The sequence below is a fragment of the Oryctolagus cuniculus genome, chromosome 7 (assembly GCF_051225735.1).
Source record: "Oryctolagus cuniculus isolate XC-2025 breed Fujian yellow rabbit chromosome 7, ASM5122573v1, whole genome shotgun sequence".
Classification (NCBI taxonomy): Eukaryota; Metazoa; Chordata; class Mammalia; order Lagomorpha; family Leporidae; genus Oryctolagus; species Oryctolagus cuniculus.
In genome coordinates this window covers 6,280,344-6,295,457 of record NC_142873.1, presented here as the reverse complement: position 1 = coordinate 6,295,457, position 15,114 = coordinate 6,280,344, and the positions used below count along the sequence as shown (strand labels likewise).

The window sequence follows — 15,114 nt, the reverse complement described above, 5'->3', positions numbered from 1 at the left end:
GTGGAGGATGGCCCAAGTGCTTGGGCCCTGCACCCCATGGGAGACCAGGATAAGTACCTGGCTCCTGCCATCGATCAGCACGGTGCGCCGGCCGCAGCGCGCCAGCCGTGGCGGCCATTGGAGGGTGAACCAACGGCAAAAGGAAGACCTTTCTCTCTGTCTCTCTCTCTCACAGTCCACTCTGCCTGTCAAAAAAATTTAGTCATATTTCTATTTCCAGGGACGTCTTAGGATACAAATCTTGTTTTTGACTAGAATTTCTTGGTATTATAATCTATGTGGACAGGGACCTACCATCAATGATAAACACCTCTTTTGATCTACATTTCTGGTGTTTGGCAAGATACCTACATAGATTATATTATTGGGTCCATCAAACAACACATAATGGCAGCATTTTAGAGAAGAAAATTGAGCATCAAGAAAAAATAGTTTGTTCAAATCTCCACAGTCACACCTGTAGGCAGGACATGGACTTGGATCTACTTGCCTCAAAAGCCCATGGTCCTCCTGCTGTGCTGGGCTCTGGCTGTTCCTACTTTATCTGTGGACCACTCTGACCACTAACAGCACCTTTTCCCCCTGAGCACCCCAGACACCCTTGGACTTGATGCCACATTTGTAAATGTGGCAGAACAGAGGAGTTACCACAATTTTTGTCTTGAGTAATAAATTACATAGAGAAAAGGACCCAGATCTTAGTGTATTGCTCAGGAAGTGTTCACACAGGAATTCAGCTGCACAGCCGTGCCTCAAGCCAAGAGCGAGGACATTCTCAAACCCTCGGAAGACCCCCTTGTGTTTCTTCTTGGATAAAATCCTCCCACTCCCACAACACACTTCTGACCCTCATTGGCCTGCTCTTGAACTTGATGCAAATGAAATCACACATTGTGTACTCTTTAGTATACAGCTTCTGTCTCATGAAGAAGATGCTATTTAAAAATGTTGTCCTAAGTATATTTTCAATGAAAGCTTTGCGATTCTTGTCACTGTCATAAAGCTCCCTTTTGTACCTTTCCTAGACTGGATATCTTACCTTCCTTCATACTACACAGTTTAAATTCTCCCAGGGACTCTCTTCTTTCCACCACCTCCCACAGATTAAATTCTTCCCCTACCTCTGCTGCATTGACAACTTCAAGCTGCAGAGAGCAGGCAATGCCACTGACACCAGGGGAGCAGTGAGGCTGTGAAACCTTGCATGTCAGCATGATTATAAAGGAGAGCCCTTGCTTGGCCAGGAGGACGATATTTTGACTTCATGTGGTATTTTTCTCTGAATTTGTTGGAACACTTCAACCATGAAAATAGTCCTCTCTTTTCCTGCCCAGAGTGAAGAACCATTCAAGAATGCCAATTTTCATGTTTCTTTGCCAGTTTAATAACCTTGGGGGTGAGGACAGACAGATCAAGCTTGGATGAGGAAGAGTGAGTCTGGGTGTTTTGGGTGGCACTTGGACAACATGACATGCTCTGTGCTGCAAACAACCAATAATAATGGGAGATAGACAGTTCTAGGGTAGCAAGAAAGGCAGCAGAGTTTACACAAGTGGACCTGAGAGAAGGTGCTATGGGCATAAGTGAGGAGAGGCTACCAGGGTTCTGGCTCCCTAGACCCAGTTTCCTTTTTAAATTTTTTTTTTTCATTTTATGAATTTGAAAGCTAGAGTTACAGAGAGAGAGACGGAGAGACAGAGAAAGAGATCTTCCATCTGCACCCAAAATGGCTGCAATGGCTGGAGCTAGGCCAGGCTGACGCCAGGAGCCAGGAGCTTTTTCAAGTCTCCTATATGGGTGCAGGGGCCCAAGAACTTGGGCTACCTTCCACTGCTTTCCCAGGAGCATTAGCAGAGAGCTGGATCAGAAGTGGATCAGTCGGTATTCGAACTGGTGCCCATATGGGATGCCTGCATTGCAGGTGGAGGCTTAACCTGCTACACCAAAACACAGTTCCCCAGTTTCCTTTCAATAAGGGTTCCTAGGCCCTTTTTGACCTCATGTATGGCCACCCATCTCTCGAACAATCTTTCACAGCTTCTGCCTCTCTATATATCAGATGATGCCACTTAGTACCCACTGTTAGTTAGATTTATTGCAAAGCATCTGATTGTTCCTCTTGACCCAGTAGTGAGGGTTGTCTCATTCTGCTTGCTATTGGCTTGCTGTTGGCTTGCTATCTGTACCTATAAGCCTGAGTCTTCAGATCCAATAGTATGGATTTCGGCATTGAGTGCCATGGTCTGATCCTGGCTATTTTGTTCCAAAGGAGACCATGATTGTGTCAGGAAATCAGAGTACCCTGGATTCTTCCCAGTGCCAGGAAATTTGGTTTTCCCATCTAGCCTCTGAAGGGGAATAAAGCCTAAATCTTACCATTCATCTGCTGAAGTTTCAATTACTTAGTGTTATAGACTGACTGTGTCCCACTCCCTCCAACTTACTTGGTGAAACCCTAACCCCTGATGTCCTAGAAAGAGGCTGGGCCTTTGGAAAGTTATTAACTCATGAGAGGGGAGCCCACATGATGTGACTAATGCCTCTATAAGAAGAGACACAGGGCTTGCCTTCTCTGTACCCTGCCATGTGAGAACACAGCAGAGACCACTTGCCACCTGCAAATCAGAAGGGTGATGTCATCAGAGAAGGGATCTTCCAGTACTTGATCTTGGGCTTCTCCACCTCCAGAACCGTGGGAAACATATGTCTGTTCAAGACACCTATCTATGGTATTCTGCTTGACCCGTCTGAGTGGATTGAGACCCTGAAATGGCAAGACTCTGACCTGTCTAGTGTGCTACAACTGCCTCTGCGTTTCTTCTAGTGTGGTGAGGTTAAGGGAGTAACTTTTTATTATTTAAGATAATTAAGGGAAAAAATTGGTTTATTCACAATGGTTTAATTCCTCCACATAATGTGTACAAATCAAAAAACTAGGAAACTTTTTGAAGTCATGAGGTGAATAGATTTGCATTTCAAAGAATGATGACATTGGATACCAGACTGATGAACACATACAGGCACTTATCAAGACATAGATTCCAAGACTTGTTTGATAGTCCGTTCCAAGTACCTTTCACATAAAACATTCTACTCACATCTAGCAAAACCCTATATTTTCTTCATCCATGTGGAGTGAATGATCTAAAATATCTTATTTTATAGTCAGAAAACTGCACATTTATTACCACAGAGATGTCCTGCCTAATATCACAGAGTAAGCAAGTGATTGGCAAAAGCAATAAATATCTCAAAGTTTTCAGCTCATAGTATAACACCCAACCATTAGACCAATGGTTTCTAAGCAACTTCGGTGGATTAGCCCCATCAGAGTCTTGTAGAAACTACTCTTAAAACACAAATTCCCAAGCCCACAGAACCCAATCTCCTGGGGCTGGCCTAGGACTCCAAATTTTTCAACTTCCTAACAGGTTTTATATGAAACCAGGTTGGCAAACTGCTAAAATACCCGTGAATTTCTCATGGTAATAAAATAATCCATAGGTGAGGGAAACAGAGTGCAGGGTTGCCCATTTAACAACCCTGTAGCTGTACTGTGTGGGTTTTCTAAGCACCTAGATTGGGCTAGGGCTGCTAGTCAGTCTCTGATTTCTTACTCTAAATGGTATCATGAGGCATTGGGGTTAGGGTAAGGTTTATATTTATTTTCTCTCCAACTTCTCCAGACAAATCACCACAGTTTCCAAGCTAAAAGGTTTTTTCCCAATTTCCAGAATTTGTGGTATCCACCTAGTGCTGACAATCCAACTGAACTCTTTCTGCTTCTTACATCATTGGCAGAAATGGAGATCTTGTCATCAAGACTTGGCTGAGAGTTTGATTGATGCTGTATGAGAAACACATGAATCTACCCCATCCTTCTATCACCACTGAACAGTTTTCAAAAGTAAATAAAAGCATGATTTGTTGAATCCAGGAGAATCATTATGTGTCTGCCAATCCAGGGCATCTGGTGTCTCCAGCACTCCAATGGGTAATCCCTCATGAGTAATAATACTAACAGGAAAACAACATTAAGCACGTAAGTGCTAGGTATTGTACAGAGTAGCATGTATCTATAGCAATACCATTTCTATCCTCAAACCTACCCGGCATGATGGGGGACTGCCATTTTCTGAGCCCTCGATTCCCTCGTCTCCACACATGCTCCTCCTCCATGATCCTCAGTTAGCAACAGTGCCATTTACCTGTTGCTCAAACTCTTACCCCCTCCTGAGCTCCCATCCAGTTTTATTCAGTTGATCTGTAGGTACTATCTGTCTCATCTCCCAAATATTTCTAGAGTCTATCTCCATACATCTCCAATTCCACAGTCACGACATCAGTGCAAGCCACCATCACTCACTCACTGCACACCCGACTTCTCTCCATGCCCTAGCACTGGCCAGAGGAGATGTTCACAGAAGTAAATTAATGAATCAGACTGTGTAATTTCCATGTGTAGAACACTTCAACTACATCTGGTTGCACAAAAAAATAAAATCCAACATGTTGCTTTCACCTACGAGGCACTGAGTGATCTGGCCTCATTCAATACCACGCAACCACCTTCTTTTTAAAAACTTTTATTGACTTATTTTATTTGAAAGACAGATAATGAGAGAGAGAGAGAGAGAGAGAGAGAGAGAGAGAGAGAGAGAGACCTTCCATCTGCTGGTTCACTCCCCAGATGCCTGCAACAGCCAGGACTGGGCCAGGCTGAAGGGAGAAACTGGGAACTCAGCCTGAATCTCCTCTGTGGTCAGCAGGGACCCGTCTTTGAGCCACCCTAGAGCTCCTGCCACAGGACACCAGTGCCATCCTTTTGGCTCATGATGATTTTCCTTTGCTCTTCCTCTTGCTGGCACCTTCTCTGTCTTCATATCTAAGAATAATTCTCGTCAGCACAGAAGATCCTTATTTCACCCCCTAACTTTTTTTAAATCAAAGCATCTTTGTTCCTTTCATGGACTGCATAGCCTGTAATTATTTTGCTTATTGGTTTTGCTTGTTTATTGCCAGTCTCCCTCCACTGGAATATGAGCCTGGTGACCTTGTTTACTATGACGTCCTAGTACGCAGGACAAGGCCTGGTACATAGTAGGGGCCAGTAAATACTGGTACACTGAGTGGATGAGAGTTCATTGTATAGATCAGGTAAGGAAGGTGTGGAAAAGGAAAATAGCTTTCCTGGGGTTATCAAACTATTGAAGGTACCATGACGCCTACATCATAATATGGAACTGTTTGTGTCCCTAGGAATGGAGTTAGAAACAAACACCTCTCCCTAGTTACTGCAATTGTGTAGTTTGCTACCCTAAAAGGACATGTAAGAGAGAGGCAACTGCATTATACTACATTCACTTTATAGGTTAGGAAAACAAAGCATTAAACGGTGAAGTGCTTTGCTTTCTTCCATGCAAACAGAGCCTCTCTTTCAGAGTGAGCAACCTGCTGACTCCCAACTGTATGGGCTGTTCTTGCTCTATGCCTCAATACTCATGCTGATGTTTCTGCTGCTAACTCTGAGGTCTCCAGCTTGGGAGGTGCACGGAGGTCCTAGTCCTAGGTCTAGACACCTGACGTGAAGACTGGGGTATCTTCCTCATCTCCCTCATTTTTCACTGCCACTGTCAGAATTGTCCACATCACCCCCAGCCTCTTTCACTTCCAGCCAGTTCAGCAGCTCACTTTGTTTTTCTGTGAGATCCTTGACCTCTCTGATCCTTTTTCTATATTTTATATCAGTGTTTTTCTTATCAAATATTAAATTTACTTCCTGACCTAAAAGCAACTTGAGGTTTCTTTAAAAAAAGATTTACCCATTTATTTGAAAGGCAGAGTTATGGGGGCAGTGGTAAAGAAGGAGAGACAGATCTTTCATCTGCTGGTTAACTCCCCAAATCACTGCAATGGCTGGGGTTGGGCCAGGCCAAATCCGGGAGCCTGAAATCCCATCCAGGTCCTCCATGTGGGTGACAGATGCCCAGGTGCTTAAGCCACCCTTCGCTCTTTTCTTGGGTGCATTAGCAGTGAGCTGGATGGGCAGTAGAGCAGCCATGGGATCAGCGCTCATACAGGATGCCAGCATCGTGGGCAGCAACTTAACCTGCTGTGCCACAACACTGCCCTACTACCCAATGTCTTTTAACATTATAAATCGAGGACACTTAAGAAATTTTAACATTGCGTTGACTGCATACTTGCAGTTCATGAACTGGGTCCTTCTTTCCCTGCCTATGCCAGTACAGAAGCTGCTGAACCTCAGAGGTTCAAGCTACTGTGCTAGGAGATCGACAGTCTGAACATCTGTCATGTCTCCAGGACATGCCCTGGCTCGTCTCCTTGTGTACCAGCACGACCCTGTTTGCCCACTCCACCTGTAAGTATGTCCAAGTCTACACTGCTATTTCATTTCCCTTTCTTCTCTTCTTCCCCACATCACTGTTTTGTGGTTTTTCTTTTTCTTTTCAGCGTCTACTCGACACCACTGCAGGACTGAGTTGACAGTGGGATGATGTAAAATACACTGGAGTAGGGGGGTTTCTTTCTTATTTTTCAGTTTAATGAACTTTATATTTTGATGTGCACTTCTGTTAGTGGTGGGGAATGTGTCTTTTCCCCCATCTGGTAACTGAAGACCTGTATTTTCCATGTTGAATCCAGTTTCAGGCTTCCTGATCTCTGTGCTGCTTTCTTGAAGTACAGGAGACAACCACAGATGGGAGACCATGGCCGCAGCTGGAAATGCGGCTGAGCACATCGTTTGTTTAAAAAGTTTTCCTGTTAAACACACCAGAAGGGCACCTCGTGGGCATTAACACTGGAAATCATGCTGCTGCTGTTGTTGGTTGTGGTGGTGGTGGTGGTGGTGGTGACGATGATAACCAGTAGCAGCTGCTGCTGAACTAAGGAATAACATGACCAAAAATGGTGCTCATCTCTTTTTCAGTTATGATCTTACACAATCCTTCCCCAAACCTGTAAGCACCTTCATTGCCTGAACTCTGCAAATACAATTAGTGATGCTCAGTATAGATCAGCAACTTGCTCCAGGTCAAAGAATTAATAAACAACAGAGTTAGGATTCAAACGTAGATCTCCCGAAGCCCAGCGCCTGTATAATTAACCACTAAGACAGGAAATAAATCTCGGGCTAAGGAAACCCTTCTTAGAAGTCTGGCCAAATTGTCCTCAGAGGTTTCAGGGAAGTGCTTAATTTTAAACTCAATTATAGAAATCTTAGAAATATTCCCAAAGGTCTATTTCAAGAGAGATGTAGAGTCAGTTCTTTGGGGTGTGAATCGAGAATGAGCAACCAAAAGCCATCAAGAAAAAAGAATAAACTTTTGGCTCTCCACTAACACCACAAGTTCTTGAAGTCTTACCTCAAGATTACCCTCAGCATTCTGATTACTTCATGCCTTTGTAGTATCTGTGTTTAGAATATATCATTGCTTCCTTTTGTGGTGATAGTAAGTGATTATCTACTATTTCTCTCAATGGTATTGTATTGTATTGTATTGTATTGTATTGTATTGTATTGCGTTGGCTCTTACTGGTTAATATAGATACTTTTAGATTTCTGTTTGCTTTACAAATGCAGAAAAAGAAGCCCAGAGAAATGAAATGATTTGCTCAAGATCAAAAGCTTTGTTAGCAAGGAGCACTGACTTTAGTGTTGGAATGGCTTTAATCCTAGCCTCAGCATCTACTGGCTACTCCAGCAACAGAGTGCTACGTTAGCACGCTATAAGTCTCAGTTTCCTCATCTGTAATAGTAGACAATAATAACTAAATGCAACGTAAAATACCACATTCTGTAACATTATAATATCATAATGATTACATTATTCTGTTATTTTGTTAGTGCTAAAATGTACTTTCATTATTATGACAGAAATAGATGGGGTAATGCGTGCAAAATACTTTGTCCATGTAACATGTAGTGATTAATTATCAACATCATCATTGCCTTGTCACCAATTCAACAGAATTGGGCCCAAGCTTTACATTATTTAACTCTCTGCCAATATTTAAAGTGAACAGAGAAAGGTCAAGTACGCATACGGAGCCTGAGTCGCTCCCAGCTTCTTCCCCCAATTCAAATCAGACAAGGCTCCACTAAAGGTGTTCACCAACCAAACATTTGTTAAACAGTAAGTAGTCACAACTTAGGGCCTATTTATTGCAGTCTTGACCTACAGTTGTGTTTACAGAACTTAAATAGATTTATGTACTTCGGAAAAGTTGATACAAAAAGGATGGCTGTTGACAACTACCTTCGAAAGATCTGACTGCTCCAGCTCCTTGCAGATGGCATCTCGATGAATGAAATACAGAAGGAGAGACTGTCTAAGTAAAGTTAGAAGGTTGGAATCAATTAGAAGTTAATTAATTATGAATCCTAATGAGGTTAACCTAACCTTCACACATAAAGATAATGTGTAATGAGAAAAGGCAACTGTGGAAGTGAAAGATAAGGAAGAATATAATATGTTTTTTTTTTGATAAACTGTAAGTCAAATGCATTTATTTTAGCTTCTTGGGAAGTCAGGTTAATGAAACAGAGGTGTGATTAATGATGATGGGTGCGTGGAAGTAAATTGCATGGAAGAAAAAGAAAAATGGCTCCAAGGAGAGTTGCTGCGTGTTATACAAGTGGGAAGAGCTCCCGAAACCACACACACTTATGGGCTCTTTAGAGTTACAATTCTGTTTGCATTTTCTTTATTACCTTCAAAAATAAATAAACCTCAAAGAGGCATGTGCAATCTGAAATGCAAAAGTGCTGCTCCACTAATTTTGAACAAAGACATTTTTAGGGAAACTAAAATGAGTGTTCTCACAGGAGTAAAGGTTTCACTAGACCAGTGCTTCTTGACCTTGGCTGCACATGGTATGCACTTGGGAAGCTCTGTAAAATACTGATGCCTGGGCCCCACCCCCAGAGAGTCCAACACACAGATACTCATTGTTTGAATATGGGCCTATGTGCTGAGGAATCCATTCGAAACTGAAGATGTCCCACGTGAAATATGCATTTAGGGGCCAGGGCAGTAGCACAGCGAGTTAAGCTGTTGTTTGACACCAGCATCCTACATCAGGGCACCATTTGAAGTCTTGATTGCTCTGCTTCCAGCCCCGCTCCCCATAACGTTCCTGGGGAAGCAGTGGATGACAGTCCAAGTTCTTGGGCCCCTGACACCCACGTGGGAGACTCAGATGGAATTCCAGGCTTCTGGATTCAGTCTGGCCCAGTCTCAGTCACTGTGGCCATTTAAGAAGTGAACCAGTGGATGGAAGATCTCTTTTTCTGACTATCTCTCCCTCTCTCTGTGTCACTCTGCCTTTCAAGAAAAGTAAATAAAATATATATCTATATATGTATATTCACATGCATTCTAATCCACCTATCCTACTCAACATTAGCAACACAGCACACTACAGAGTATCAGCTATTTACTCGTATGACCGTGTGGCTTCCACAAGACAGTATTAACAGTTACCCTGGGGGAACAAACAGAAGTATCTAAATCTGAAGTTCAATTTTTACTAAATGCCTATTGCTTTCCCACCACCACTTATCAGAAAATTGTAAGTCACAACATTGTAGTTAGGGACAATCTCTAGTTGGTTTGAGGCATGAGATGGACATTAGAATGTTTTAAATCTCCCTGTGTTCTAATCTATTATCAACTATAAGAGCCATTGCTCTGACGAGCTTGTTGAGAGGCTATGCCTTTTTCTGTCACTATTAACTATATAGAGTTGTGCTAACCAAGCATAAATGTTTGTTGAATAAATGCAATTGAAACCATCTTTGCAGAATGACCATTCCTTCCATGCTGCCAAGATAATTCCTAGAAAGAAAACATATACTATTAACATTTTCTTCTACCCTAAAGCACTAACGTTGAGATCTCTACCATTTTATAACGACAACCTCCTCTTGAGGCTGGCATTGTGGTACAACAGGTCAAGCTGCCACCTGTTTGCAACGCAGCATCCCATATCAGAGTGCTGGTTTATGACCTGGCTGCTCTGCCTCTGATCTAGCTCCCTAGGAAGGCAGCTGAAGATGCTCCAAGAACTTGCACATTTGAACCCATGTCATATATTGCCTTGATTATGTTGAGGAATGTTCCTTCTATAACAAATTTGCTTAAGGTTTTTTTCATGAAAGGATACCATACTTTATCAAATGCTTTCTTTGCACCTATTGAGATAATCATATGGCTTTTATTATTCAGTTGTTAATGTAATGTATCACATTTATTAATTTGTGTATGTTCAACCATCCCTGCATACCAGGGATAAATCCCACTCGGTCTGGGTGAATGATCTGATTTGTTGTGGATTTGATTAGCTGGTATTTTGTTAAAGATTTTGCATCTGTGTTCATCAGTGATATTGGTCTATAGTCCTCTTTCTTTGTTGTATCTTTCTCTGGTTTTGGAATGAAGGTGATGCTGGCATCATAGAAGGAGTTTGGGAAGAGTCTCTCCTGTTCAATTGTTTAGAATAGTTTGAGAAAAATTAGAATTAGTTCTTTTTAAAAAGTCTGGTAGAATTTGGCAGTGAAGCCATCTGGTCCTGAGCTTGTCTTTGTTGGGAGGGTCTTCATTACTGATTCAATCTCCATCTTGGTTATTGGTCTCTCTAGGTTTCCTATGTCTTCATGACTCAATTTAGGTAGACTGTGTATGTACAAGAACCTATCAGTTTCTTCTAGATTTTCCAAGTTGTTGGCATATAGCTGTTTGTAGTAATTCCTGATAGAGTTCCTGGTTTCTGGCTTCAGCCTGGCTCAGCTCCGGCTATTGGCACCACTTGGGGAATGAACTAGCAGATGGAATCTCTCTCTCTCTCTCTATCTCTTTCACTCTAGCTCAATCTTTCAAATCCACAAATAAATATTTTTAAAATGTCTCCTTTTTCCCCTCACCATTTTTTAACATCAACTTTAACACCACAATCCTAATGTGAGTTTCCACATAGTGTGATGCTTTCGTCTATTCAAAATGTTTTATTGAGTACCCAACAATGGTTATAATAGCTGTTGGGCACATAACTAAACAAAATAGGCATAGGCTATTGGAGAATCTGGAGGAGTCATCAGACTATAATCAGTGGCATAAGTCATGTCCTCAGGGAAGTTCTGTGTGCAGAGAGAGCCCCTCAGGGAGGTATCCCTCCTACACTCTGGGGAGGTCTGGTAGACTTCCTGGAAGAAACCACATGTACACTGAATGTAGGAGAGGACTTAGCTAAGCAGTACGTCACTGTTGGGAGAGCTCCAGGCAGGAGTAGCACATTTGGAGGTCCAGAGAGATGCTTGCTATGGCTCCATGGCAACAGAAGAGCTGAGAAACATCAGCGCTGTTATGCTACAGAAGGTGTTGATCGTGACAGCTGGAGAGAACTTTTCTCCAGGGAAGAGAGTGCGAGCCGAGACCAGAAATAAGCAGGGCCCGGATAGATTATGAAGCTATTTTAAGTTTTCCCCCCTAGGTAAGATGGAAGAAAGACTGGTCATTCAGTTGTACGTGGGGGAATACTATAATCAGATGTGGGTATTCTAAAGATTGTTTTTACTGAAAAGCGGTGAATGAGTTGAAAGGGGAAAGAGTGGAGTCAGAAAGATCAGCTCTGGAGTGAAAAACGATGGTGGCTTAACTAATGAGAAGTGGCAGCAGAGGTGGGGAGAAATGGGGTCGTGTCCCACTGCCTTCCCAGGCACAGGAGCAGAGAGCTGGATTGGGAGCAGTGTAGCTGAGACTTGAACTGGCACACTGATATGGGACGCCAGCATCACACGCAGTGGCTTACTCCGACGTGCCACAATGCCAGCCTTGAAATGGGCATGTCTGAGAGTCAGCAAGATGGTGACATGCAGCAGAGGTGACCCCTGATTTCAGAAAGGGTGACAGACGCTGAAGAGCCTTGTGTGATGCGCAGGTGCCTGGCCCCACCAGCCTCTTGGGACACATAAAGATGCTCAGATTTGAAAGACATTGCAATAGGCTGTGTTTTCTACAGCTAGGAGTTTGAGGGGCAGATGGGATACCCAGTGGCTATTCTATGGGCAGTTGGCCTTCTGGCCTTCAGGCCCTCAGAGAGAGAGACTACACGGCAGGTATGAATTCAGGAGTCATCAGCAAGTGGATAGAAATCAAGGCCAAGGGGTAAAGGAGCCCCAACCCTGACCAGTGCACACAGCAAGAGAGAAAACAGAGCTCAGAAAAACACCAGCACTGAAGAAATGAGCAGAGAGGAAAAGGCTAGAAAATGAGATTGAAGAGACAGAGAGGAAGAAGGAAAATTAGGACACAAGATGACACAAAATTTTAAAAAAGAAGCATTTCAAGGAGGGTGTGACCAGCTCTGCTACCACAAAAAGCCAGACTCCATTTTTTATCTTGGCTGCCTACATCTTATTCAGGGTTCCTTCTTATTCCTAACCCAGAGACTGGCACAGAGCTTCCTAGGGGTAAATGTGCCACCCCTGCCACTTCCAGGTGGAGTGCATTGGAGCTGGAACGCCGGATCTAACACTTGTCTTGAAACAAGAGGTGAGGGAAGAAACAAGAAGAGAATCTATTTGACCCACCTTCTGATAGCTGTTTCCTTCTTTTAAAGAAAATGAAACAAAAGCGATACCTAGCATAGCACATGTAGTGGGTTCCACAGTTTATGGAATACTTTCATGCCGCGGGATAGGAGAAATCACTTCTAACATTCTATAGCACACCAGGATAACTATGGTTGACAACAATGCATTGCATATTTCAGCATAGCGAGGACAGGGGATTTTGAATGTCTCCATGCAAAGAAATGACAAATTTTGAAGGTGACAGATATGCCAGTTATTCTGATCTGATCATTACACAGTGAATACATGTCTTGAAACATTACACTATAACCATAGATATGTGCAATTACTATGTGTGAATTTAAAAACTAAGAATATATTTTATAATAAAATGTTTTTAGCATCTTATCCAAATGTCAAGTTTAAAATGATGTGGCTGGATAGAAATAATATGGATATAAAAACTGAGACATAGGAATATTGAGTATAATGTTCAGGATCATGATGACGATTTGCAATCTTTCCAGTGCTCCCCTTCCCCGCAGTACACTGTTCAGATTCGTGAAATTAGCCTGCATCCTCTCTCTCCTGATCGTCTTCCTGCCTGCTTTTCCCAATCTCTTCTCTTCGTGTCTGCATGTCCCAGAAAGAATTCTAGAGTCCCATTTGTACAACGCTGGACTTTTTCCACATGGGAAGGGCAAGGCTGACATAGTTCTCTCAGTAAACATCAGCGGCAAGTGACAGTGATTTACGTGCAGCTTGCGGACTTCTGATTACCAATCCACGGCCTGCTATGTAAACAGGTGTAAACCAGGATTTAATCAGTTTACACAGGGCGGTAAATAATTTAATCTCCCCTCAGCGCGGTGCTTGCGAATGTAAATGTTTAAGCCAAAATTGATGCTGACATTGTGATGCAAGCGTCCAATTTCTCAGCCAGAAAAGCTCTGTCCACAAAACGGCCATCACGTGCTCCTGCCAGGGGACAGGGATGCAGGGATGAGGCAAAAGACCCCAGGCAAATGGGAGGAAGCCTCATTTTTCTCAACATAAACCTCAGCCATGGACCTGCAGAGCTGGCCATGATCTCTCTACCCTTAATTCCTCCTGGTCCCAAGACATTTCTCTCCTCCTTGATTCTTCTTCTCCACACTATTCTGCAAATGTCTGAACTGGCTGCTGGGGTGTGAAAGGAGACAAATAAGAGAAAGAGCAAGAAAACAGCAGTCTTCAGTCTACGCGGAATAGCATTCTCACTTGAAGACCACCTGAGCATTAACTATCTGTCAATGTATTTCATTGCATTTAGAGCCCATGGAAATCATGTGGCTGTCAAAAACCATGACTACACCTGTGAGAGTTCACAGAGAGTACATCTACCATGACTGTCATTCATAGTATCCATGTTCCAGCAAGTCTGACTCTTCCCTCTGGCGGGTGGATGGGAAAGGAGCTTGTGCTGGTCTTCTGTGGCTAGGAAGGCCTGAGAGCCACAGGTTAGCATGGCTGCGGATCCAGAGGAAGGGTGCGCGTGAGCAGAGAGGACATCGCCTCATTTTCCTCTGTCCCCTTAGAGAATTCTGGCTTACAAGCAAAGTTTGTATCTCCTGGCACAACTGGTAATGCCATGGCCGGGAATTTGTTATTTAAAAAATACAGTATTAAAATTAAGAAAACCTATAGTCAGACTTTGAGTAAGTCCTTGATAACAAGTAGATTGGATTTTTTCCTGTACCTACATAATTTATGATAGGAAAAATGTAGCTACTACTTACTAAATACATGGAGTTTCCTTCTCGAAACATTTTTTTGTTTGTTTTCTTGTTCAGAAATAGTTTATTTTTCTTAAACCATTTGTTGAGCAACTGACAAAAGCCAGGCACTGGGATGGGTGTGTGACACCAACATTATCCTCAATTTGCAAGGAGGAGCCTGAAACCCAGAGGTAAGCAGCTCACCTGAGGTTACTCAGCTGTGAAGGGTGGGTGGCGATTTGAACCCCAGCATGAGTCTTTTGAAAGCCCTTCCTCAAAACCATGCTTTAAAGCTTATGTTCGTCCCAGGCGTTCTGCACCCCACTTCCAACTTCTGATGGCTTAGGACGAAAGGTCTCCAGGCTATGGGTCTAGGAGTTTTAGTAAAGCTCAGATGTGTTGAGTCCAGTTCCAAAAATAAATGGGCTGAATTTTATGCTTTACACATATTATTTCTTTTAGCATCTGCATGAGATAGATGTCATTGCTATTATCTCTGCTGTTGTTTGAATGTGTTCCCCCCAAATGCATGTGTTGGAAATTACTCTTGATGCAACAAGGTTAGGATATGGGGCCTAATTGGCGGTGTTTAGGCTAGGAGGGGTCCACTGTCATGAATGGATGGATGCTGATTATAAAAGCACTTGAGGCTCTCTCCCTTGTATCATGCCTTTTGCCACATTATGACAAGGCAAGAAGGCCCTCAGGAGTGGGACTACAAGTGCAGAACCTCAACCTGGACCACCCAAGCCTCCAGAACTC

General features: G+C 42.9%; 1 protein-coding gene across 2 annotated transcripts in view; it reads right to left on the bottom strand.

Annotated features, from left to right (window-relative positions):
- The window catches only part of PAPPA2 (pappalysin 2), a 280,635-nt gene that overhangs the window by 69,345 nt on the left and 196,176 nt on the right, over positions 1–15,114 (bottom strand). The gene's annotated exons all lie outside the window — the stretch shown is intronic.